We start from the raw sequence: 27,816 nt of genomic DNA, 5'->3' as shown, positions 1-27,816 counted from the left end.
TCCCCCTTCAGGCCTTCAGCCAGTGGTGGATAAAAAGGAACCAATTTGCATGAATCACTGTCAAACATGTACACATGCAGTTGTTACACTTAGAGCTCTAGGTTTCAAGAGAATTATCCTACAAAAACTTGCGTAAATGGACTGCATTTATATAGCGCTTTTCCATCTGCATCAGCCGCTCAAAGAGTTTTACACACTAATGCCTCACATTCACCCTGATGTGAGGGTGCTGCCATACAAGGTACTCACTACATACCAGGAGCACCTAGGGGATTAAGGACCTTACCCAAGGGCCCTTAGTGATTTTCCCATCAGGCTGGGATTTGAACCGAGGATCCTCTGGTCTCAAGCCAAATGCTTGAACCACTAGACCATACCGCCTACAAAAACTTGTATGACATTGTAGCTGCATAACAAAGGTGAAAATAATTCACTCAAAAAACTAAAGTGTGATGAAAATGCATTATGAGGACATCTGTCCAAATTTAAACCCAAATCCTCTTTCAGCAGAAAATCTCAAGAGGAAAAGACACAAGTGCAAAGGGCAATCTGAAACAACATTCCCCAATGGATTTACTATTTCTTTAAACATGTTGGAAAAAATGAAGGTTACTTAGTGCTATTTCAGAGATGATTCCCTGCACCATAAGCTTTTCTGGTCCCGAGTGACCTTTGAATTATGGATTTGAAATCTTCTGTAGTCACAAAAATAACAAAGCATTATGCATGTGTGTGTGTGTGTGTGTGTGTGTGTATGCATTATGAGAGCTCAGTGCATCAGCATGTTGTGACAGTTCCCACCGCTGTTAGCTGCCTATTTAATTTGTGTACATGCAAATAAAGCAGAAATGAAGATTCCTTTGTGAGTTATATGAGAATGTTAAACTGCCACACACAGGACCACAGCCACAGCTGGACTTATAGATGCCAGGATGCCACACATACAGACACAACAGCCTCCAGGGGGCCATTTGCCAGTTGTTTGATTTAGGTCAATACGTGGACAAAGCAGAGCATAATCAGCAGACTCCAGAGACAGATCAGGAGGTCACTCGGGAACCCCAGAAGGTCGCAAAGCACGCTCGGACAAACAGTCGCACACACTGTATTTTTCCAACAACCGACAGCAACAATGAAGTCCTGCTCTACGTTGCTGCCTTACAACAGGCTTCTGATGAATCTCTGTTTCCTTATTTGCTTCTATGACAGGAAGAGTGATGCTGCCTCGCTGCCTGCTGCTCCATTGTGCATATCCCATACTACCAGGCCGTCATGCAGCTCTTATCCTGCTTGCCAGTGAAACACACCATTTTTGTCATTGCATTTCTGTGGAAATTGAGGTGAGAGTTCAATGGTTTGTTGTTACCATCAAACACAGCAGCAATGCACAAGGCCAACACCTGGCAAAGATCTGATGTCAGCCTCAGCACTGACAATAATGATCACTGTGATCGTTCAGTGGTTGGGTTAATGCAGGTTAAATTATCAACATTACGAAGAAGGAAGCCTGACTAATAACTCTGCTTCTCTGAATTACCAATCTCACAAATGAAGTGGGGTTGAGCTGCAGCAGGATGCTCACTCCAGGCATGTGCGCACAATTAAACCCTGCTGCACGACATTCAGTTTCATTGCTGCAGTATGCTGAAGAAGGACAGTGATGCCAAGTCGGCTAAAAGTTTCGTTCCAGTGCTCCTCAGCGCGCTCCTGCAAGTGTTCCACCTACTGCATGTGCCTGATGTTTGGGAAAATGCACGAAAAGAGAGTCACGTGGAGCCATACATCTGGCTCTCTCCGTCTCCTCCTCCTCTCTGTGCTACTCCATGGAACAGAGCCATGGAGCCAAGTTCTTCTGATGTGGATTTTGAGGAGCAAACTGGAGCGATCTGAATTGTTCGGCAACTGACAGTTGGATGAATATGGGGGTGTGTGTGGAGACAATTTGCCTCATTCACAACGTGACAAAACTTAATGATGCGCTATTGCAAGTGACAGCGCGCAATAGCATGGAACAATATTCTTGGCCGTGTGTAATGGTTCCTGATAATTCTCCAGCAACACATGCCATTAATCGTAATGCGTGGTAACAGGTTGCAGCAGTTCCTGAGGACACCTGAGGCCTCTGTCCCGAATCATCACATTCGTGATCAGTGGCCAACAATATATACTTCGCGGCATTCATGACTTGTCATCGTTATGTGCAAATGCAGCATTATGAAGGATGGGGCACAGGTAGCATCTGTTTCGGAGGCAACTGCGATAACCACTTGTGCCACTATGCAGTAGGATCAGAAACATTCAAATATTGGCTTGTATATTACCATTGTACTGAGAAATAATTCTAAGGCACAACTTACAAGGTGTTGGGCCTGTCTCCAGGCCAGTCCGCATTGAAGGAATTAACTACTCAAGAGAGGACTAGGACCAGGTGTGGAGTGCACCGGTGACGGAAAGACCGGGACACAAGACAGACACACATAGGAACTGACACACACAAAGTGACACAAACCTCAAAAGATCCACGGGGGTGAGTGGAAACTAAAACATATCATAATAATAAACAAGCTGAAAGGAGAACTACAAAATAACCAGATAAGAAAAGTAACATGGAACTCAAAGATGTAACTGAGTGCAAACAGAGAAACCACACAATTGACAGGCATGGACACAGGACTAAAACAAACTGACAATTAACACAGGGACACAGACAGGGGACAGATCACAAAGATAACTAACAGAAAGACACAGACAGGGGCAAACCACAACAATAAAATATTTTATTATTAAGAATTCAGTATACTCTAGTTCTGACTGTAAAATGTTACATTACGCACCAACAATAGTTTACTTAATGAGCTTTAAAGCCACATCAATGGGTTTTGAACAAATATTACCTTTAAAAATGTTTCAAATACTTCTACTGTACATCAATGTCAAACTAAAACTAGATGTGGATTTATAAATGGAACTGGTGTTTGGACAAATAATATGAAGATATGTCTCTGGCCTCTGATAACCCCAAAGAACATGCAGTATAGAGTTGAACTCCTCCAGGTGGACGAGTCGGTGTTGTCCTGGCATTGCAAACAATCATGAGCAGGCAGGCTTCACACCCAAGAAGTCAACCATCAATTGCATCCTAGCTCTGTAAGTGCTCACTGAAGACAAGCGTGATCATCTGCAGTGCTTCTTTGCAGGCAATGTTGATTTCACCAAACCTTGAATCTTGAAAATTCATGGATCCACGCTAGGTTTCAGCACATCATAGTCAGCCTATACACAGGTACTGTGTGTGTCTTGTGGAATGGGGACAGCGTTTAATGTTTTTCCAGTGAATTCTGGTGTTTGTCAAGGATGTGTTCTGGCTCCTACTTTGTTCAGTACTTGCACAGACTGTGCATTTGTTAGGGTTGTAGAGTCCAGCAACTTATGTGCTTGTCCCAAAAAAGAAAGGTTTTTGCTGACCTTGACGCTGCAGACATCAAGGCCAGGAATCAGCACATTGATTCTACAAAGGTCATAGCATAGTATGAGCTTTGTGGAATCAATGTCCTGATTCCAGCACTTAATAAGCTGAATGAGGATGTAAAGTGTCTGCGTTAATGATTGTTCTGGATCAACACTATGATCCAGGCTTTCAATGACTTCCTGGACACAACTATCAGAGTTGTAGCTGTATGTGTTGAAAGTGTTAAACTTGTCATGATATTAATTTACTTTGGCAGTGATATGTACCTCTCTGGTCCTTGGCCTTTGAGATTGAGAGATGTCTAGAAAGAGCTTTTGACATCATGATGTCACTAGACAAAGGTGTTTGGCAATCCTGATTCTCTTGCAGGAGAATGAACGCCCAACTCTTAAGGGCCCTGATGCTTCATGTCTTACTGTTTAGTTGAGGCATTCACAATAGCCAGTCACCAAGTCATACCAAGTAAATGACTGGATGTCTTCAATACGAGGTCTCTCCAGAGGATTCTTGGGCACCGCTGGGATGACTTTGTGTCAGATGAAGAGTAATTTAGGGAGCCTCAGATGAGGACTATTGTTTGCACTGTGATAGAAAGACAGCTCTAACACTATGGACTAATTGCATGGCTTTCTGGGCAATATGGCCCAGTGCTGAGGACCCCATCAATTGGAAAAAGGCAAGGAAAAGCCTGGGTATCACTTGACTGTAGCATGTACATGTTTATTTTCAGGATGTGAGTGTGGAGAGGGTGTCTTCATTTTGGTTGCCGCCAAAAGAGTGGTCCAGTAGTATGGTGGTTGTGATGATGCGTGACACTAACATTTGCTCCAAGACCTGACCTGACTTGGCTTAGTCTCTTGGAAGTGCATTACATATGGTATTTCCCTTTCCCTTTCCCTTGCACACACATTTACAGTACATCAATATGCACAAAGATGCATGCGCAGATGCACTATTATGACATCATAAAATTTTACGCTAATACCTATGTTAATGAAGTCCATTGACACCCCACCACTTGTTAAGCTCATTGCACTCACATTGGCAGTGTTGTGGGAGTGACGAGCTCCCAGCTCCTTTCTTACCTCCTGCACTCTTGTTTCCTCTCTCTTAATTTCCTTTCTGTCCATCTCCAGTCTCTGACTTACTGTCAATGTGCCAGTCACACTACATCATTAACCATCTTCAGCTGTACAGTCTACACCCCAAATGTAGAGGAAGAAGGCTTTTATGTGTGGTCGTGGCTGATGGGCGGTCTAATTCTGTATTAATGGAGGCACTGCAGCTCCATTGCTTATTAAAAATGAATGGAAACAAGCTCTCTGCACTGATAATTACATGTACACCCTCTTACCTTGGTAGAGTTGACCCTGTGTAATACTGACAAGAGTGAGCACTCACAAAGACACGTGCAGGGAGAGGCAAGCAGAGATGAGCACGTCATCAAAAGCACTGAAAAACAGAAGATCATCAGCATAGAGCAACTGTACAACAAACAAAGGTATACAAATAATAGTGGGCTTTCTGGAGTGACAGACACTGCAGAGGGATTCACGAAAAGCCAATGAGAGACAAAAAGTCTTTCGGGGTCTCATAAAGACCAAATATCAGCTAACTCAATAAACAAGAGGCCTCCCTAACACAAGGCATAATTCTCATAGTGATAGGAACACATGAGGAATAAGGGAATATAGTGTTACTGAAGGTCAAGGTTCAGTTCAAGCTACACCAAATGGGGGGGTGGAGGTTAATGATGGCTGCCTCAGTGCTTATAAAATGGCTAAAAGGGCAGTATTGTTATGCTAAAGCTGACAGGTAATTAACAAAAATGGTTAATTAATTCTAATGAAGGAGATGCAGACAAATGAGGCAGAAATATGCAATGATGACAGCAAGACAGGAAGCAAGATTATGAATGGCCGAAAGTGTTTTGACGACCGTGTCAGGGCTGGCTGGTATGCAGCACACAACAGCAAGCGTTCAGCCGTGCAAATATGACTGTTCAATTACAGCTAATTTATGTTTACATAGGAAAAGCGGAAAGAAACCTTAACAGGGCCAAACAGCCTCCAAGCCAAAGCTATTAGGTAAAGCAGTCTTTTTTTCATTGAACAACTAGAATATTAAAATGCAGCCACTCTCAGGACCCTCTGTTTAAACTATCATTCACATTAGAGGCATAGACACAGTGATAAATTGCCTTGGGATGACGGGAGATTGTTCCTGATTCTCTCTGCTCGCGCACCGCACATGACACACTTCCATCCAAGCAGGACTGTTCACTGGCTCAAAATGCTGAGCTATGAGTTTTGCTGAATCACAATTAAAACAGGCAAACTGCTCAAAGCTTGCAAATAAATCACTCTAACAAAAGCACTTGGACTTACTGTTGCTCATGCACCCATAGTCATAACAAACAGAGTGATCCATCATCTATGAATGAGCAATAAACATCGTTATCTTGATATTGCACTTAAGGGAGTCTGGTTTGGCTTGTGGACTGCAGCAATTACTGTGTACTATGGATGCAGACAATGAAATTTTCCTATAGATGACTGGGTTCAAGACTGAAAAGTATTGCTGCTCTTTAAAGTTAGTAAATACTTGTAAGACATCAGAGATCATAAAATGTTTCAAAGGATAACAACGTCTTCCACCAACCATTAAGGAATTGCTATGGAGATGTGTTCCAAATAAGGAAGAAACTTAAGTATCTTGTGTGTTCTCATATATACCAGCTATTCTGTAAAGTCCTTCCCATCTAGGACTGTCATGTTAATTAATATATCAACCAATTGTATGATATACAAACACAGTGTCGATAATTTTGACTGAGCTCACCACTGCCTATTGGGTATGCACTAGGCGTGGAATGGAACACTTTGTCTGACTTTTCTGGAATCCCTTCACTGGTTTCCGGTCTCCTTGAGATCGGATTTTAAGGTGTTACTATTGGCCTATAAAATTGTTCACGGACTGGCGCCCCCCCTATCTGGCCAGCCTGGTTGAGTCCTATGTGCCGGCAAGGGCACTGCGTTCACAGGGTGCGGGATTATTGTGTGTCCCGAAGGTGAAGAAAAGGTCAGCGGGTTACAGAGCTTTTTATCACCGCGCCCCAGCTCTGTGGAATGATCTGACTGCGCTAATATGACAGTCGGACTCTGTGGAGACTTTTAACCCTTTACCTACTGAGGCTATAAATGGACGATTGGTTATAATTTTTTATTATAGCAATAAAATTAAGAAATAATGTTCTATGTTTGTGTGCTTTGGTACCCTTTTCCAAGAGTACCTGAATTTCAATTATATTACACCTGATTAATTATTTATACACATTATTTGTACGTTTTAGCATTTAAAATGAGAAAAAACACAAAAACGAACTTGATTTTTTTTTCAGTTTTTTAGTGAAAAATGATTATGTAAAGGAAGTTTGGATTTCACATTTTTAACAGGAAGCTGTATGTGTTTACAATCAAAATAATTAATTTTCTGTGTCTAGAACTCAGAAACAGTGTAGAAACAGTGCAAAAGTAAACATTTTACAAGGCGAAAATATTCAAAAAGTAACCAATTTTAAAGTGCAGAACCAAGCAATATGAATAACAACAAACAAAGTGCAAAACTATATATAAATATATCAATTATTATCTGTATTATTAAAATGTGCAATAAATCACTCATTTGAACACTCATTTTGTGCAAAATTATACAATATGAATAAAACAATAGTGTCAAACTATATACAAACATATAACCAAGAATCAAAATTAGATCTAAACTACATCATTCCATTGTCAGTGTGGTACTGTTTGCAACAGTTTCTGTCTGGCTGAAGACAGAGGCCAATTTTACAAAGTTTGCACATCCAGCAGGTTGACCTCTTGCAAACCTTGCAAGAACGCCGCCCCTTTGTGGATCGCTGGCAAGTTGTGTTTCCACTGCTTGTTGGCACCGGGCAGTGGCTTGTGGCTGATGGAGCCATCACACCCACACAAACACGCACACACACCTTCACAAATGACACTAATACCCTGCCTTTTCCTCAAAAATTACTACATTTATGTTTGCTATCTGTCTCTGTACTTTTCTGTCAATTTTGCGCTCTTTTTCATAATTTTCCCTCGTTTCAAAAGTCACCGAACGCACTTTACCATAATATATGCAACATATAGCATACTGTTGGAAAGCACGGGTTCTTGGCTTGCTGTCAGTGTTGAAATTTTTCAGATTGAGGGCTTACATGAGAATTTACGGTAATGAGAATCAGCGGCGCACTAGTGTGAAACTTCTGTGTTTTTCCTCTGCGTGATGACGTCACGGGCTTATGTTTACCATAATACGCCATATATCATTGGAAAGCCCTTGCTGTTAGCTTAACAATGCACTTTGAATCATTCGGATTGGACAAACTATGGTGGAGATACGGTAAAAAAAATACGCATATGGAAAATATGGCGTGGGCGCCATCACCGTAGATAAAGGGTTAAAGCCAGATTGAAGACACATCTGTTCTCCTTGTTTTATCATTAGTATTTTATATGATTGTGTGTCTTTTTTTAATTTGTTTCATTTTACTTCTTCTACCTTTTATGGTTAAATTTTTTTTTACTGTGTTTTAGTCTTATTTCATTTTATTCTGCTTTTAAATGTTTGTGAAGCGCCTTGAGGCGATTACTCGTGATTTGGCGCTATATAAATTAATAAATTATATATTATTATTATTTGTCCTGAAGCCACGCCTTTGACATCTTGCCTGTGTGCTTAGGGTCATTGTCCTGCTGAAAGATGAACCCTCGTCCCAGTCTGAGGTCAAGAGCGCTCACAATTCTGCACAAATCAGTTTCTGTCACAATATGGTTTAAATTAGTGGTGGGTGATATGACCTAAAAATAACATCACAATATATTTTTCACTTTTTGGACGGTGACTGTATTACATCATGGAATTACAGATTTTGCATTAGATGACCTCTTTAATAATTATCTAACTTCAGCAAAAGTTTAACCCTTACTCTTTTTATTTTTTAAATTTACTCCTTCAAAGTTGGAATCCATGTGAAAAATGCATTGAATCAACAGGTGTTTGATTCATGGGTACATGGAAGGATTAAAAAAGAAAAGAAAAAAGATTAATGCCCACACAGACCACTTCTGCCTGTGGCTCTGATTATAACCTCAGCAGCATGTCAGATCAGAGCTGTGCCAAAATAGATATTGATCTCAAAAGTAATGGATATTTGGCATTATTTTCATTATTTGTCTTTTATTTTTCCTTAGTCTACACAAAAAATATTGGTCTGACGTGTTCTGAATTAGCAAGTTGTTGATGGTATTGCACAACCAATATTTGGGCACATTGGGAGCCCCTGTGCACAGCCATTTTCAGATATCTCCAGAGATCTTCCATTGGATTCAGGTCTGCACCTGTCTGACCCACTCAAGGACATTCACAGAGTTGTCCTGAAGCCACTCCTTTGACATCTTGGCTGTGTGCTTAGGGTCATTGTCCTGCTGAAAGATGAACCCTTGTCCCAGTCTGAGGTCAAGAGTGCTCTGAAGCAGGATTTCATCCATGATGTCTGTATATTGCTGCAGTCATCTTTCCCTTAATCCTGACTAGTCTCCCAGTTCCTGCCACTGAAAAACATCTCCACAGTATGATGCTGCACCACCATGCTTCAATGTAGGGATGGTGCCTGGTTTCCTCCAAACATGACACCTGGCATTCACACCACTGAGTTTGATCTTTATCACATCAAACCAGAGAATTTTGTTTCTCATGGTCTGAGAGTCCTTCAGGTGCATTTTGGCAAACTCCAGGTGGGCTGCCATGTGGCTTTTACTAAGGCGTATGTAACCCGGTTTATATTTATACCCGCTTCACGTTAAGCGAACTACATTTCCCATGAGCCTTTGCGACCCTACCCGGAAGTCCGGAGTGCTCTAGTGAATAAATACACAGTAGTAGCCGCCGGCCGGCTAGGTGCGTGGGGAATACTGGAATGCTGAGAAGCTACAGGTATGCGCTTATTTCAAGCCAAACGTTTAACATTAATGCTTCGAACGCGGATCCTAAATGTTGTGCTCCTCAACTCGTAGGTGTTCATGTGTGGAACCGCTACCATCACCCTTTTGATTTTTTTTTATGAATGGGATCGGTGTGTTGTTTCCACTTATGCTATTATGCTTACGAGCATGTTGTTTTAAAACAAGTATAGAGTTTCTGATGTATCACTTGTTATTGTGTAATATACAAATACGTACTCTGTTACAAATTCTGTACCACTATTATGTGTTTTGTTGCGGTGCAGTTAGCCGGTTTAGCTGCTACTGTTATGTCATTGATCGATCGCTTATACATGCATGTTTTTACACAGGCCAGGTATCACTGAGGGCGTGTAACTGCCAGAAAGAGCCAGTCTGCACGGGGCCTGTGTGTGCGCCCTCCACTGTGAGACCACTGGAACTAAGGGTGCTAGTAGGAGGTCTTGCGGCCATTTGTTCTCCTTCTCTGTTGTGCTGTTGCGCGTTCCCACCACCTCCAATGCGCTGGACTACGGTGGGCCTTTGGGTCCCGGTTCAATTTAGTGTTGAGGAGAACACTTTCCCCAACCATGGACTTTTTAGTAGTAGACTCTCAAGGGCAGAGTGTCGGAGTGTATTGCTCATTTCCTCATGAACTTTTAATCTGAACTTTAGACCTGAGGTCATTTATTTTGAAGTGCACTATTCTGTAAATATTGTAGATGTAAACATCCTGTTGTAAATATCCCCGACCACTAAAAGATATTTGGGCTGCACCGCACACTGTTGTGTTTATTTGGGCACTGTTTTATTATTTTCCTCCTGAGAGACGAACCAATATACAATTGCACTTGCATATGAACATAATCATATACACTTTATTTAAATCTAAAGCCTTGCAAGTGTTACACGTAGCTTTCGTCTGGCCACTCTACCATACAGGCCTGTAATGAATATGGCCTCAGACGTACTCACATAAACATCAAACTTACATTAATGTTTTCCCTTCCCAAAGAACTCTTTCTAAACCTTTCAAAGGCCTGGGTCTGTTGTGGCTGGCGTGTCTGGCTGGCTTTTGTTGGTCTTCTGTTTCTGTCTTTTGGTTTTCCTTCCAGGTGGTGCGCATTTGGGACTGAGTGGCTGAGTTACCAGGACCTCACCCTGATCACCTGAGGCTGATCAGGTGCGGCTCGTCAGGACTCACAGCTGTGGTGCATCTACACGGATTGGAACATGGTGGCATTTAAGTCTGGAGTACACAGTGTGTATTTGCCAGAGACTCGACCTTGTGACCAGACGGGTGAGATCGTTGTCTCGAGAGCCATCTCATCATCAGTGGATGCAGAGAACGTCCAGGTTTGATGCATGGTCTGTGAAAGAGGAGAGGGTGAGGTCTCACGCTCGTCAGCACACTTCCTGAGGTACGTTTGGTTTTGTGACTAACATTTGTACAGTCAGTAAATGTGGTGTCCCTCACACCTTATTATATTGAGCTGTTATGTTAGTCGTTTTAATCAGCTTCCACTGCAGTGAGTTTGTGAACAGGGTGTTCCATGCCTGCAGGGTGGGAAGCTGATTAGTAATTAAGCCAGGAAGTGTTTGCTGTTTGTACACCTTTGAGCGGTCTCTCTGTGTGTGGAGTGTGGACTCACATGATGATTTCTTCATTCACAGACTCGGTTTGTCGCGGCCACCTGGGGGGTGTCGGCGGGGTCCTTGGGTCCGAACTGGTTCTGGCTCCGGACCGTTAGTGCTGCTGGGAGCGCACCGTAATCCACCACGCCAGACCGCGCACTCTTTTGTTATATTTATCACATCACTGTTATGTTTATTAAACTCTGTTATCCTTTGTACCGTGCTCTGCTTATTTTATACTGGGTCCTTCAAACGCTGGTCGGTTCTCCGGGCTGCGTCCAACACATAACAGGGTCCTCATGTACAAAGACTTGCATGGATTTCCTACTGAAACATGGTGTACTCCAAAACCCAGAAACTGGCATAAGCACAAAAATATTCAGATGTATCAAAGTGTGCGTAGGCATGGATCCACACAAATCCCGTTTGTACATCCCACTGAACGTGGAACTGAGCGCACATGCACACGCACCACACTCTTCCCTGGCCATACCCTCATTTAAATATGCAAATACATGTAAATAGGACCTATGAGCAGGGATTCCTCACAGTGTCACCTCAGACAACATGAACACAGAAAAGAAATCATACTGAGTGTGAGCTATAGATGACTGGGAATGACGTAGAGACATGCAGGGACAGTTTATTTACCCTGTTACATGGAATACATGGTAAAAGATTGATTAATGTTGTTTAAGTTAACTTTCCTGTGTGTAAAACAGGTGGTGCCCCACATTTGAGGAATTAAATCTCATATATAATTACATATCATCTTAAAGCTAGGGTAGGTAACTCTGTTCAGAAACACTTTTTGTTATATTGGGTGAAATGGTCCATCTATCCTAACAGTAGTCAATACATTATACATTCAGAAAAAGAAACAAAAAAGAAATCAGACGTTTGTAGCAGCTGTAGGGTCGATAAAACTCCAACCAGTATAAGCCCCGCGGTGCGCTCTCAAAGAAACAAACAGATGCCTTTATGTCTAGTTCTTCCTGCTTGCGTCACCAGGCTCAATGCCTGTCTGTCCCTCCCTCCTCCGCGCGTGTACACTCATCTTGTTTCACCAAAGAAGTTCAGTTCGGTACAATGGCAGAGGGAATACAGCCAAAACCACCACTTCCATCGTAACGTTTAATGGCTCACCCCAATATAATTCAAAAGAAAAGAAAGCCGGAGGCAGAAAAGGAAGAAAAAGGCTTGGGATAAAGCAAGAGGTCAGATGAGAGTCAACATCGGTGCAGCATTTTCTCAGTGGAAACAACTGAGGCATCTGAAGGGCTTGAAAAGTGACACACAGGTTGCTCTCTTTCCGTTGGACAGGTAACTACACTCAACAAACAACAACAAAAATATAAACGCAACACTTTGGTTTTGCTCCCATTTTGTATGAGATGAACTCAAAGATCTAAAACTTTTTCCACATACACAATATCACCATTTACCTCAAATAGTGTTCACAAACCAGTCTAAATCTGTGATAGTGAGCACTTCTCCTTTGCTGAGATAATCCATCCCACCTCACAGGTGTGCCATACCAAGATGCTAATTAGACACCATGATAAGTGCACAGGTGTGCCTTAGACTGCCCACAATAAAAGGCCACCCTGAAAGGTGCAGTTTTGTTTTATTGGGGGGGATACCAGTCAGTATCTGGTGTGACCACATATGCCTCATGCAGTACAACACATCTCCTTCGGATAGAGTTGATCAGGTTGTCAATTGTGGCCTGTGGAATGTTGGTCCACTCCTCTTCAATGGCTGTGCGAAGTTGCTGGATATTGTCAGGAACTGGTACACGTTGTCGTATACGCCGGTCCAGAGCATCCCAAACATGCTCAATGGGTGACATGTCCGGTGAGTAATTGTGTACAGATCCTTGCAACATGGAGCCGTGCATTATCCTGCTGCAACATGAGGTGATGTTCTGGGATGTATGGCACAACAATGGGCCTCAGGATCTCGTCACGGTATCTCTGTACATTCAAAATGCCATCAATAAAATGCACCTGTGTTCTTCGTCCATAACAGACGCCTGCCCATACCATAACCCCACCGCCACCATGGGCCACTCGATCCACAACACTGACATCAGAAAACCGCTCAACCACACGACGCCACACACGTTGTCTGCCATCTGCCCTGGACAGTGTGAACCGGGATTCATCTGTGAAGAGAACACCTCTCCAACGTGCCAAACGCCAGCGAATGTGAGCATTTGCCTACTCAAGTCGGTTACGACGACGAACTGGAGTCAGGTCGAGACCCCGATGAGGACGACGAGCATGCAGATGAGCTTCCCTGAGACGGTTTCTGACAGTTTGTGCAGAAATTCTTTGGTTATGCAAACTGATTGTTTCAGCAGCTGTCCGAGTGGCTGGTCTCAGACGATCTTGGAGGTGAACATGCTGGATGTGAAGGTCCTGGGCTGGTGTGGTTACACATGGTCTGCGGTTGTGAGGGTGGTTGGATGTACTGCCAAATTCTCTGAAACGCCTTTGGAGACGGCTTATGGTAGAGAAATGAACATTCAATACACGAGCAACAGCTCTGGTTGACATTCCTGCTGTCAGCATGCCAATTGCACACTCCCTCAAATCTTGCGACATCTGTGGCATTGTGCTGTGTGATAAAACTGCACCTTTCAGAGTGGCCTTTTATTGTGGGCAGTCTAAGGCACACCTGTGCACTAATCATGGTGTCTAATCAGCATCTTGATATGGCACACCTGTGAGGTGGGATGGATTATCTCAGCAAAGGAGAAGTGCTCACTATCACAGATTTAGACTGGTTTGTGAACAATATTTGAGGGAAATGGTGATATTGTGTATGTGGAAAAAGTTTTAGATCTTTGAGTTCATCTCATACAAAATGGGAGCAAAACCAAAAGTGTTGTGTTTATATTTTTGTTGAGTGTACTTTTGCTTCGGGGGGATTTGTTCATATAAGATTTGCCAACTTGGCTACTTTTGTTGCGCCTATTAGCCCAACAGCTAACATTAGCTTCTTTGTATGTTATTTTTAGCCATGACAAAGATCCATCTACCTCGACACCGTCAAAACACAAATTGATGAGACCCGCTCCCCCAACTGTTTCAACTATTGTGTCTGAGTCTCTGTCCGACCAGTGAGTTCAACTTGCTGCTGTTGCTGCTATGAATATGAATATGAATTTGAGAGTTCATCAAACACAAAAAGTACACAACATGCTAGCTTGAAAGCTGAATATGCAGCCTCCGGGGCTGCAGAGACATAACGTTACTATTGTATTTTTAAAAAGAAAACATTACAATAATACAGTTTACTTACAGGTGAACAAGACATGAGGTAGTTTGGTCAATGCTGAAATGGCTAAGTTGGCTCTCCTCTGCCTCGCTGAGTCCCACAGTCAGATGTGCGTCAAGTTTGTGGGGCATGGCTTTGAACGGAGCACTGGCGGGGTAGGGGGGAGAGGGTGAAACTTCGAGAAGGTGCTACTTTCAAATCTTCCTAGCTCTCTTGCTAGCTCTCCAAGACTACCTACTCTAGCTTTAACTCATATTTTATTACATAAATTTATTGTGAGCATGTAGGTGATTTCCAGAATTAAAAATATTAATAATATGATGCATGACTCATCCTGGTACCCCATAAGGAGGACATTTCAATATCAAAGACTAATAATTATACATATCTTTAATCATTACATTTATGGTGCTGCCATGTGTGGCCAAATTATTAATGTTTAGATTAATGTTTAATCACTACAGGCCTGACTGGCTGATTGCTGCAGAGATGGTTGTCCTTCTGGAAGGTTCTCATCTCTCCACAGAGGAATGCTGGAGCTCTGACAGAGTGACTATCGGGTTCTTGGTCACCTCACTGACAAAGGCCCCTCTCCCCCAATCACTTAGACAGGCGGACAGCTCTAGGAAGAGTCCTGGTGGATCTGGACATCTTCCATTTATGGATGATTGAGGCCACTGTACTCATTGGGACCTTCAAAGCAGCAGAAACATTTTTGTACCCTTCCCTAGATTTGTGCATCAAGACAATCCTGTCTGGGAGGTCTACAGGCAATTCCTTTGACATCATTCTTGGTTTGTTCTCCGATATGTACAGTCAACTATGGAACCTTATATGTAGACAGGTGTGTGTCTTTCCAAATCATGTCCAATCAACTGAATTTACCCCAGGTAGACTCCAACTGAACTGCAGAAACATCTCAAGAATGATCAGTGGAAACAGGAGGCACCTGAGCTCAATTTAGAGTTTTATGGCAAAAGCTATGAATACTTATGTACATGTGATCTCTTAGTTTTTCATTTTTAATAAATTTGTAAAAATCTAAAAAAAAAAACAAAAAAAAAACTTTTTTCACATTGTCATTATGGGGTATTGTTTGTAAAATGTAGAGGATAAAATGAATTTCGTCCATTTTGGAATAAGGCTGTAACATAACGAAATGTGGAAAATGTGAAGCGAATACTTTCTGGATGCACTGTAAATGCAGTCCATTTAGTAGACACACATTTGTTTACACAAGGAAGTCACTTAATAAACAGCAGGGGTTTCACTGCCGAGATTTAGGTGTAGGGTCAAAACTGAATGAACAGAAAAAAAAAAGAAATTACATATATGCTGGCACTTTTCTAGCAATTTCTGGTGGCAGTCTTCCCTTGTGCTGGACTGTAACTGTGGACTGGCCTCAGTTCGCTCCAGCACACGCACACACATGTACATACACGAAGCGACAGTGAATGTATTACTCAAGGCTAATAGTTGTTTTCCTGATGACTATGTAAATCCAGCCAGAAGGTTTTGAAGAATAAGTCCAAATGGGCTTGTTTCAAAGCTGCGCTCTGCAGCTCCCATGCAGGAACATTTGGGTTTAATCTGAATGAGAGATGTGACCCATTTAAAGGAAATGAGCTGGGTTGTCAACTTTGTTTGAGCTCCCTTTACTTATTTAATTGCTTTTTTTTTAAATAAAATAAATGAATAAAATAAAACCACATAACTAAAACAAAAATAAAATGGATTCTCAGGCTCTGTAAAACATAAAAATAAATAAAACTGCTTTTCAAGCAACATGGTGGCCAAGTGTGAATGCACTTGCTTTCATGGTTCCTGGTTCAAGACCATTCCATCAGGCATAAAACTTGTGCCAAATCAACATGTACATGCATACTGGATCCACTGTGGTGACTCAGGGCAAAACAAACAAACAAACAAACAAAACAAGGTCGAAGCCAAAAAAAAACAACTTATTTTGGAACATGTCACTTGTATTGTGAGGGAACATTAGCTACAACATTTTGGCCACAAGGCTCATTTCTCTGTGCGTGATCCAGTATGTGGTGCCTCAGTGTTGAGTACCACAGTGGTCAGAGAAGGCAAAAGGGGGCGCTCACGTTTCACTGAGCTGTGTCAGACAGATGGCTACTTTTGAGAAGTGGAGATGGACTGGTTGTCTGCATGTTGCCTGCCATGCACAACCAATGGATCCTTCTTTGCTCTTTCAAATGCTGAACTTTCATCTTTGGTGGCATAAAATAATTTGAAAATAACAATTATATTGCTTAAGGATGACAACTAAATAGATCCTTGTCATTTAACTGGTGGATGGTATGTCACGTGGCACTGATTATTTGTCCCATTGTACAGAAAAAAACTGAATGACTGACATTTTATCAAGCTACTTGGTTCTATTTAATGTGCATTTTGGCTCTACATTTCACTGCATTGACCAAATCAACTACCTGTTCATAAAAATGAAACCATGATACGAGAAAGCTAAATCCAGTACACAATAACCCCATCAGAAGCTTATACAGTCTTCTCTGGGACATCTGCAGCGGGCGTAGAGGCTCTGGCAGATGAAGAATTGGACAAGTTCCGATTGCGATTTTTCACTGAACTGAGGAAAGTAGATGTGTGCTTCTACACACACCACTTCGATCCTCACAGCTCCAGCTCTAACTGAGCTTAGCGATGTGTTAGTGGCTCACTTGCTGGGTGCAGTGAACTGCTATGCTGACACTGAGCCGTCTCTGCCTCCTCTTTGCTTTTGCGTTCCTACTCTGAGAAGAAACACCTGTCTAATTTTAAGTAAAACATCAAATGATGCTGATCTATTTAGGTCTCACATGAAACAAATAATTTATGTTTTCAATTTATGTAACTGAAAAAACAAAACAAAACTGAATTTCTTGAGTGAATGGAACGTTCCATCTTTCAACTCAAAATTTACCACTGGACTCAAACATTTATTATTTGCATATGATTGCAATTATTTCTTGGAAAATATATTGTCTAAAAAATAGTTATCATCCTGACAAAACTATTTTTACCAAAGGCCAGGCTAAGAACTTCATCCTTTTTCTGCCTCTTGAGAGCACAAATGCTAGGGCTGAGAAATAATACATTTGCTTTTCCAAAAATCCACCTGCACTGCATAATTTCACTGATGCCTTTACAATTTGGCACCTGTGCTTAGGCTGAACTTTCCTTGATCAATTTGATTTTGTGAAGTCAAAGAAAAAAATACAAAATGTGATCAATAAGAAAGAGATCTGTTTAATGTTTGAACTAATGTGGAGAAAACGAGAACAGTCAGTTCAGACCATGACTGCAGCTTAAATGTTGTGAGGAAGTGCATAATGCACACACAATGTTTATTTTGTGAGGAAAAAACAACTTAACATAAAGAAACAGACTGTAGAATATTGCCCCACCGTATAGGCAGTATTTTAAGAATTATTTTGCATGTACTTGATTATGGTGATGTCATGTGTATGTGGCTCAACAGTGTACATGTGTGTTTCATGTCAGTGTACCATTGTGCTCTGAGATTCATCACTGCCTGTAGCCACCTCACCTACCACTGTGAGTTGTATGCTAATGCTGGCATGCCTTCTTTGAATGTAAGACAATATACTTGCATGACTCTGGTTTACAAGACTCTTATTGGGTTGGTTCCGACTTATTTATCTAATTTACTTCTGAGATCTGAAAGCCTTTATCCTTTGTGCTCAAATGACGTGTTGTGCTTTTGTGTACCTCGTGTTCGCACTAAAACAGAAATGAAAGCTTTCAGTTTTTCTGCTCCCTCTGCTTGGAATGTCCTGAACTGAAACTGTCGGGGTTGATTTCTCTGAACAATTTCTGTTCTGTTTAAAAAAAAGAGAGAGAGAGAATGCAAATCTTTCAAACAGTGCCTGTGTTTGTTGCCTGACTTATACATTGTTACTATGACCAAAATGATTGTGTTTTTTTTTTTTTTTTTGTAAATTACTTGCATTTATCTATTTTAATGGTTATCTTGATGTTGTTCATTTGTTTATTATGATGTGTGCTGCTGCCTTTTCTTGGCCAGGTCACCCTTGCAAAAGAAGTTTTGATCTCAATGGGATTTTTATCTGGTTAAATAAAGGTTAATATTATGATACCAAAACAGTAGTTTTAAGTTGCGGAAAACATACATTTCAAGGCTGCATAATGTGTCTCTAATTCAGCAAAACATTGAGTTACAAAAATGACTACTGTCTTAAGTGCAACCAAAGCACTCCAGTTCACGTATGCTTATTTTCATTTCATCTTTGCAGAACAGTAATGGCTTTTCTCTACAGGACTGAAAACATAATGAAAGAAAAGATGATGCATTCTCGATTGCAAAATGACCTGATCCAATTTTCATCGCAAGAGCTTGAAAACCAACGGAAGAATTCATATTGCAAATGGAAAGTCTTTAATTCAGAATGACAGTTGTTTCAGGGCTGTGAAATGAAAACTGTGAAATCCAAGGAAAATTTGCAGCGGGTCTGGCACAGGAGCCAGGGTTTATGGTTTGCAGGGCCCCAGAAACCAAATTAAATTTGTATCTAATGATACATTTTCAGCATCTCTGGGAAGAAAAAATCTCAAAAGAAGCACATATTTAAATGATCCTAGATTCAACTTTTCATGCGAATTGTCAAGGATAATGTTGAAATAACAGGATATGACATGAAAGTAGGACCTGGATTAATTTTCCTTTTAATTGTAAACCAAAATATGCATTAACTCAGAACAATTAAACTACGTGATATTCAAGAAGACTGAAAAGACTGTTAAAGCATTTCAAAAACCACAGCTAAAGCTTGTAGAATATTTTGAAAATCATGGTAAAATATCAACAACATACCGTATAAGTAAAAAAGTCACATATATTCTTGTGTAAATTCCTGTAAATCCAAGTCACAACGTCTTTTTTTTTTACAATGAAAGAAAGTCTACATGAAATAAAAAAGTCACATAGTCTTGTCTGAAATCCTGTTTGAACAGCACAATGTTCATTTTCCAAAGACAAAAAAAAGAAAAAAAAAATTCTTACCGTGTTCCTTCAGGGAAAAAGACGCAGTGAGCTTTTCCCATTTCTTTTATCTGTGATCATGACGACGAACTTTAAATTCAACCCAACGCCATTTCCACGGATTCTTATCCTTATTAAACTTTTTCAAACTGTTTTTCTCGCCATCTTCCCTCTCTCCAACGTCGCTCTGTGACACAGACATGCCGCAAAATTCTTTTTAAAAACTTCATGGCTCTTAAAGTATATGATGTCCGCATGTTACATTTAGCTTAGAGCAGCCACACAGCATCGCCGTAGCAACCAACCAGTCCCGCTGTTGCAACAGTCACGCTTTGAGAGTCATTTATCTCCGCTGACTTCCGCGGATCCGAGCACACAGATTTGTATATGTTATACAGATCAGTGTCCGCGGACTTATAAAACTTGCATGATGTCATAAAAAAAGAACACTTTGCGATAGGAATTTTAAAAACTCAGTGACGATCACGATTACAGTGGAACACTAACAACTCCCCCCGTGATGAAATCTGCAGAATTCCTTGGTTTTTCATAGCTCTATTGTTTAGCATGTACCTTGTTCCGTCATTTCAACAGCGCAAAAGCCAGAACGTGGCTAAACAGGCATTCATTTTTTCCATGTGACAAAAAGGCTCCCAAAACATGAAGGACATGACTCAAGAAATGTAGAAAAATGCACACACACACACACACACACACACACACACACACACACACACACACACACACACACACACCACACACACACACACACACACACACACACAGAGGCACAGAAATACACCAAAGCACTGACCAACAATGCTTTCCACAAAGGGAAAAGAATGGAATCCAAAATGGACCAAAAGTTGGCTGTGTAATCCCTGAAGCTGAGGGGATAATGTGTTGATTTGTGCGCATGTGACTGTGTAATCTTGTGTATGTGCGTATGTGTACGCACATCAGCAAGTGAGAGAGATGACTGTCCAGCTGCTACTTTCCAACGCACGACCACAGGCGACAAATTCTGGACAATATGTCATATTCATTATTCCACAGGCATGAATACCAAAGAGAAAGGAGAGAGAGAATGATGCAGACAGGCAGCCAGCTGCCATAACAAGCTCTATTTACCCAATCGTGCAATCTGTTAGCAGTGACAGATTAGCCCACATCACTGCACCCAACATTAGTCTGTGACAGCACGTGCTTTGCACTGCTACCCTCTCGCTCGGCCTCCCTCTCTCACTCTCTTATAGCAGTTTCACAGCTTCCCAGGAGTCCAAACAGTTACAGTTTTCCTCTGGAAAGGCTGAATATTACCTCTGATAGGGAAGATAAGCAAACAGGTACCGCAACTGAAAAGAGGAATTGCGCAAGGTTGGAGCGGGTCCTGACTTGCGTAACCCTCCTCTAAACTGTGCTTTATTTAGGCTTTAAAGAAGCAAACCATAAACAACAGTCCTTAAGCCAATTTACAGTATGTACCCAGACATGTTTAATGAAACAAAACATTTAGATGAACCTCCCTGGAGTCACTGGGTTGGAAACACTGAGTCAAAGTGTTACTTCTCATTTATTCACAGCTCCCACATAAGGCACAAAACAACACACAGGCACACACATTAGGAATAAAAGCACAGGAAAAGCCAGCCACTTGTAGCCTCCCCCAGCCTCCACCCCACCCATGCTTTATCTTGATGACATCATGTTACAACAACTCACATTTTTACTTTTATTTCACATTTTCATCCATCCCAAGTGCTAATTGCAGGTGCTGAAAAATGAAGTCGATGTGGAAGTGCCAAGTCTTGCAGTAAATTAAATGGCCACCTGAGGCAATTCACGCCCCATAGAACCCATGTTAAAATGTCCAACTTTACAGGAGAAAATAAACAAGTTTACATGCTCGTGGTCAGTGCACTTGGTTTCAGTGTGAAAGGTTCAAACGCCACCCCTGCCGGGGTTGCGTCAGGAAGGGCATCCGGTGTAAGACTTGTGCCAATTCATCCACCTTGGATTTGCTGTGGTGACCCTAAATGCAAACAAGGGAGCAGCTGAAGGGACTTACATGCTCATATAATAACACTTTTGGGCTGTACAGTCAGTTTCCCCATTCATCCCAACTGTACAGCAGCCAAATTTTAATACAACTAATCCTTTTAAGATATTTTAAACCACCAAGTTATGAATAATAAGGGGAGTGGCCACTGTGAGTGACAGCTTGTGGCCATGCTAGCAGCGGCTGTTAGTTGCTGTTTGTCATTTCCGAACATTTTATTTCAAATATCGAAGATCACATGGTTTGTTGTGCAGTTAGTTAACTGTTGTTTTTTTTTTTTTTAAACACGACCATCTAAGAAATCTATACTTCAGTATTTCTGTTGTGTGAAATTTTAATATTTGTAGATTAGCATAGTTAGCATTAGCAGGTATTGAGAGCTTGGTCATGTTACATCACAATTACTCTGAGGCATTATGCAGGTACCTGGAACCAAACCATCTCTTATGACAGGGGTGGGCAACTTGTTCCAGAAAGGGCCAAGAGGGTGGAGGTTTTCTTTGCAGCCACTGATTCCACCAGGTGATTTCACTGATTAATATCACTTTGAGCAGATGGAATCAGTTAATCAGTGAAATCACCTGGTGGAGTCAGTAGCTGCAAAGAAAACCTGTACCCTCTTGACCCTTTATGGAACAAGTTGTCCACCCCTGTCTTATGAAGACCACTTCCAAGTCTTCAAAATTTATGCATTAATAAAACAACCAAACAAAGATTAGCCTGTTAGCTTTAGCTTGTTTGGTACCTCCAAGGTGCGGGGTGTGTTTAGGCTTCATTCATCCCAAGTTCCACCTGTTTAGGTATTTACGCGCTGGCTGAGTCAGGCACTGCCTAGATGGCAACATTTGGAACAGCCTCATTTCACTTTCAAACCAGCTCTTGAGAAAACCTATGGGTGATGTCATCGAGGGTTTCTCCACTTTATATACAGCCTGTGGGCAAACACTCCCTTGAGTTTATCCTTTTTCCTCTTCTTTTTTGTCCTCCTGCCTCTCCTGTCTACTGAAACAATTCTTCTTTACTCCCAACATATTTTCTGACCTGAGAGACAACCACATCTACCTTGCTCATTATGCATCCTTGCATGAGACCGGGCTCTCCTCCTTTGTTCTGACTTTCTCCCAGTGTGAACAAATCCTCCCCTCTCCTGTACCCCGCCGTTAGAGTCAGTGGCTGAGCCCTCCCAGGGAAGTGTCGGGTCTGCTGTCCATCTGTCGGGGCTACAGTTGCCAGGAGCACACATACTGTAAGTGACGACTCCAATGTTCACTGAACCTACAAAATAACTGCACTGTAAAAATGGATAGGATTACTGTAGCACACACACAAAAGAGAAATTTGTTCTAGGGCTTTAAATATTCTAAAAAATAACAACCAGCATGAAGACAGTGAAAAATTCAGCCTACTAAATGAGCTTCTTAAATATTCACACTGGTGCACTCACCCCACATGGGAGCCGAGTCAAAGAAATACAAAATAAAGGTGCCAAAATATGGCTGAAATTAGAAGTGGGCATAAATTGCTTAAAGAAGTAGCAATATTGAAGTGTGTTTGTGGGTGTGTGCGTGTGAGACGTGGGTGTTGAGCATGTGTTGGAATGCTGTGCTTTGCCAGGGAGCCCACTGTGCGAGCGCAGTCATCTAATCTAAGATCAAGCATCCTTGGACACCTCCTTACTGGCATCCACTGGGAAGAGAATGGAAAGCTGGAATCAAGCTCCATCCATCCACATCGCTCATTCCCTCCCTTCCTCATAACACTTCTCTCCCGTGTCTCTATCTAATCTACCTCTTCAATACCTGATCAGGCCTTCATTTCTCAAGGTACACCATAGGGGTCTGCATCCCTCCCTAATAAAATGATACGATACATATTTAGATTCGTGGGGCACGAATCGATTCAATGAGATTCGGTGCAATACGATGCAATCCGATACAATCTTTGTTTAATGTCGCCATTAATTTTCCATTAGAAATTAGAATAAAGCAAAACTGGCATTGCTTATCTTCAAGTACATTCTTCATGAAAACCAGGGACCTTCTTCACATTTTTCCAGCATAGAACAACCTCAGAAGAAGAATCCAGCTGTTGTTAGCATACCATAAGCATAGCATAACTTTTTTGTTCTGAACTTGGGTGACAGTATAATAAATTGGAATGGGCTATTCCCATTTAATCCCGAATAGCAAATCGGGTGCGTTTTGAATCATCATAGTAACTTCTCGATGCGTCTTGAACAAACTTGGTATATGTTGTAGTTACGGCTATCATAGGCACCAGATTTAAAACTGAATGTTTGAAATGTTCAACATTTGAACCCAATTCTCAAACTCCCTGACAATACGAGTAACTTCTGGGTATTTGTAGTCTTAAGAGCTTCAATCATATTTGAAACTTCTTTAAAGGGGGCATTCGTAGTGACTATGGCTTGAAACATGTTTCACTGTGCTCCATCTGGGACAAAATTTGAAGCTGAAGCGCCCTGATGAACATTTGTTGTGGCATTTTGTTCAAAGCTGAACAGCTCAATCATGTCTGGCAGAGGGTGTAAGGGTAGAGGAAGCACGCCTGGAGCTGCTAGTATGGGGAGGATTAAGCCATTCATCCCATTTTTGCACTAGGTGATAGTGGGCATTCATAGTAGAATGGTGCTCTGTGGAAACAGCCCTGTAAGCAAAACGTGCACTTATCCATTATACCACCTACCACTATCGGACATGTTGATTTAGTTTTACCTTACAGTTACATGTTCCTGTGATCAAGTCTCAGGAGAGCGCTTGCACCAACTTCTGAATGTTTGAGAACATTTGAAGACATGGACGAAGTAGTAGGAACAAAGTTAAATCAACCAATTCATAATGTTAAACTCAAGCCATCAACCATTTTTGGATCGATGAATGAGTCTGTGAATGGATGCATCTGTCCGTATCTTTTACTTTAAAATGGAGTTTTCATTTGTATTGGTTAATTGTTGTACCCCATTACACCATTCTTCGGATAAGTACAGCTGAAAATTTCATGTATTCTTTTTAAGAAATACATTCTAACTGCTGGATACAGACTGTTTGTTAAGTAACAGAATATTTTGTCACCACTGGGGGCAGCACCACATAGAACAGCAGAAAGTGCAACATAGAAAAACCTCAGAAGAAGAAGGCTGCCTGTTGTTAGCATAGCATCAATAGCACAGTATGGCTTTCCAATTCAGAACAGATATAATAGTATAAACAAACTGTCACCCGAATGTGCATTTGAAATGGGTACACAGTGGCCTGTTCACTTCTGCTGGGTACAACCCCAAGTCCAATGAAGTTAGGGACGTGTGTGAAACGTAAATAAAAAACAGAATAGAATGATGTTGGCAAATACTCTTCACCAATAGTCAATTGAATACTCCACAAAGGACAAGACAAGTTAATGCTAAGACTGATAGACTTTTTTGTTTTTGTGCAAATATTTGCTCATTTTGAAATGGATGCATGCAACACATTTCAAAAAAGCTGTGAACAGGGGCGACAAAAGACTGGGAAAGTTGAATGCCTCAAAGAACACCTGTTTGGGAACATTTCCCAGGTTGAACAGGTTAATTGGAAACAGGTGAGTGTCATGACTTGGTATAAAAGGAGCATCCCCCAAAAAGAGCTCAGCCATTCACAAGCAAAGATGTGTCGAGGATCACCACTTTGTCAACAACTGGGTGAAAAAATAGTCCAACAGTTTAAGAACAATGTTTCTCAACGTTCAATTGCAAGGAATTTAGGGATTCCATCATCTACGGTCCATGATATAAACAGAAGATTCAGAGAATCTGGAGAACTTTCTACACATAAGTGGCAAGGCCGAAAACCAACACTGAATGCCCGTGACCTTTGATCCCTCAGGCGGCACTGCATTAAAAACAGACATCATTACATAAAGGATCTTACCGCGTGGGCTCAGGAATACTTCAGAAAACCATTGTCAGTTAACACAGTTCGTCGCTGCATCTACAAGTGCAAGTTAAAGCTCTACCATCCAAAGCGAAAGCCATACATCAACAACATCCAGAAATGCCGCCGCCTTCTCTGGGCCCGAGCTCATTTGAAATGGACAGACACAAAGTGGAAAAGTGTGCTGTGGTCTGATGAGTCCACATTTAAAATTGTTTTTGGGAATCATGGACGTCATGTCCTCCGGACAAAAGAGGAAAAAGACCATCCAGATTGTTACCAGCGCAAAGTTCAAAAGCCAGCATCTGTGATGGTATGTGGGTGAGTTAGTGCCAATGGCATGGGCAACTTACACATCTGTGATGGCACCATCAATGCTGAAAGGTACATCCAGGTTTTGGAGCAACACATGCTGCCATCCAAGCAACGTCTTTTTCAGGGACGTCCCTGCTTATTTCAGCAAGACAATGCCAAGCCACATTCTGCACCTGTTACAACAGCGTGGCTTCGTAGTAAAAGAGTGCGGGTACTAGACTGGCCTGCTTGCAGTCCAGACCTGTCGCCCATTGAAAATGTGTGGGGCATTATGAAGCACAAAATACGACAACAGAGACCCCCTGTTGAACAACTTAAGTTGTACATCAAGCAAGAATGGGAAAGAATTACACCTACAAACCTTCAACAATTAATGTCCTCAGTTCCTAAAAGCTTATTCAATCAATCAATCAACTTTTTTCTTGTATAGCGCCAAATCACAACAAACAGTTGCCCCAAGGCGCTCCACATTGCAAGGCAAGGCCATACAATAATTATGAAACACAGTCTACGTCTAAAGCAACATAACCAAGGGATGGTCCAGGGTCACCCGATCCAGCCCTAACTATAAGCCTTAGCGAAAAGGAAAGTTTTAAGCCTAATCTTAAAAGTAGAGAGGGTATCTGTCTCCCTGATCTGAATTGGGAGCTGGTTCCACAGGAGAGGAGCCTGAAAGCTGAAGGCTCTGCCTCCCATTCTACTCTTACAAACCCTAGGAACTACAAGTAAGCCCGCAGTCTGAGAGCGAAGCGCTCTAATGGGGTAATATGGTACTATGAGGTCCCTAAGATAAGATGGGACCTGATTATTCAAAACCTTATAAGTAAGAAGAAGAATTTTAAATTCTATTCTAGCATTAACAGGAAGCCAATGAAGGGAGGCCAACACGGGTGAGATATGCTCTCTCCTGCTAGTCCCCGTCAGTACTCTAGCTGCAGCATTCTGAACCAACTGAAGGCTTTTTAGGGAACTTTTAGGACAACCTGATAATAATGAATTACAATAGTCCAGCCTAGAGGAAACAAATGCATGAATTAGTTTTTCAGCATCACTCTGAGACAAGACCTTTCTGATTTTAGAGATATTGCGTAAATGCAAAAAGGCAGTCCTACATATTTGTTTAATATGCGCTTTGAATGACATATCCTGATCAAAAATAACTCCAAGATTTCTCACAGTATTACTAGAGATCAGGGAAATGCCATCCAGAGTAACGATCTGGTTAGACACCATGCTTCTAAGATTTGTGGGGCCAAGTACAATAACTTCAGTTTTATCTGAGTTTAAAAGCAGGAAATTAGAGGTCATCCATGTCTTTATGTCTGTAAGACAATCCTGCAGTTTAGCTAATTGGTGCGTATCCTCTGGCTTCATGGATAGATAAAGCTGGGTATCATCTGCGTAACAATGAAAATTTAAGCAATACCGTCTAATATTATTGAGTGTTGTTAGAAGGAAAGGTGATGTAACAGTGGTAAACATACCACTGTCCCAGCTTTTTTGAAACATGTTGCAGGCATCCATTTCAAAATGAGCAAATATTTGTGCAAAAACAATAAAGTTTATCAGTTTGAACATTAAATATCTTGTCTTTGTGGTGTATTCAATTGAATATAGGTTGAAGAGGATTTGCAAATCATTGTATTCTGTTTTTATTTACATTTTACACAACGTCCCAACTTCATTGGAATTGGTGTTGTACTATGTTTCATTTGTCTACTGTCCATGTAATTACATTATAAACAGATACCATAATATTACAAACAGAAAAACAATCTGTGTACCTGTGTTTAATCTCCTCTCTGGCCCCTGCACAGAAATGCATCCATCTGTGAGATCAGGTACAGAGAAAATGCATCGCGTCCCAGTGATGGTTCATGAATCAGATGAGTTGCCATTATAATGTACTGCATTTATAGAGCACTTTTTATCTGAATCAGATGCTCAAAGCACTTTATAATGATGCCTCGCATTCACCCATTCACACAGACCCAATCAGACACCGATGTCAGGGTACTGCCATGCAAGGCAAGGCACTCACAACACTCTGA

The 27,816-nt window shown here is 41.4% G+C and overlaps 1 protein-coding gene and 1 long non-coding RNA gene across 3 annotated transcripts in view; both read right to left on the bottom strand.

The window, feature by feature from the left end:
• The window catches only part of kcnd3 (potassium voltage-gated channel, Shal-related subfamily, member 3), a 486,339-nt gene that overhangs the window by 328,033 nt on the left and 130,490 nt on the right, over positions 1 to 27,816 (bottom strand). The gene's annotated exons all lie outside the window — the stretch shown is intronic.
• Positions 222 to 26,726, bottom strand: LOC117512478. The gene is made up of 5 exons (XR_004561302.1): positions 26,714 to 26,726; positions 25,930 to 25,932; positions 10,656 to 10,664; positions 492 to 500; positions 222 to 380 (listed from the first exon to the last, which is right to left on the bottom strand). It is a non-coding gene; the product is annotated as an uncharacterized LOC117512478 (long non-coding RNA).

This window comes from Thalassophryne amazonica, chromosome 6, assembly GCF_902500255.1.
Source record: "Thalassophryne amazonica chromosome 6, fThaAma1.1, whole genome shotgun sequence".
NCBI lineage: Eukaryota > Metazoa > Chordata > Actinopteri > Batrachoidiformes > Batrachoididae > Thalassophryne > Thalassophryne amazonica.
This window is presented reverse-complemented; position numbering and strand designations above follow the sequence as displayed.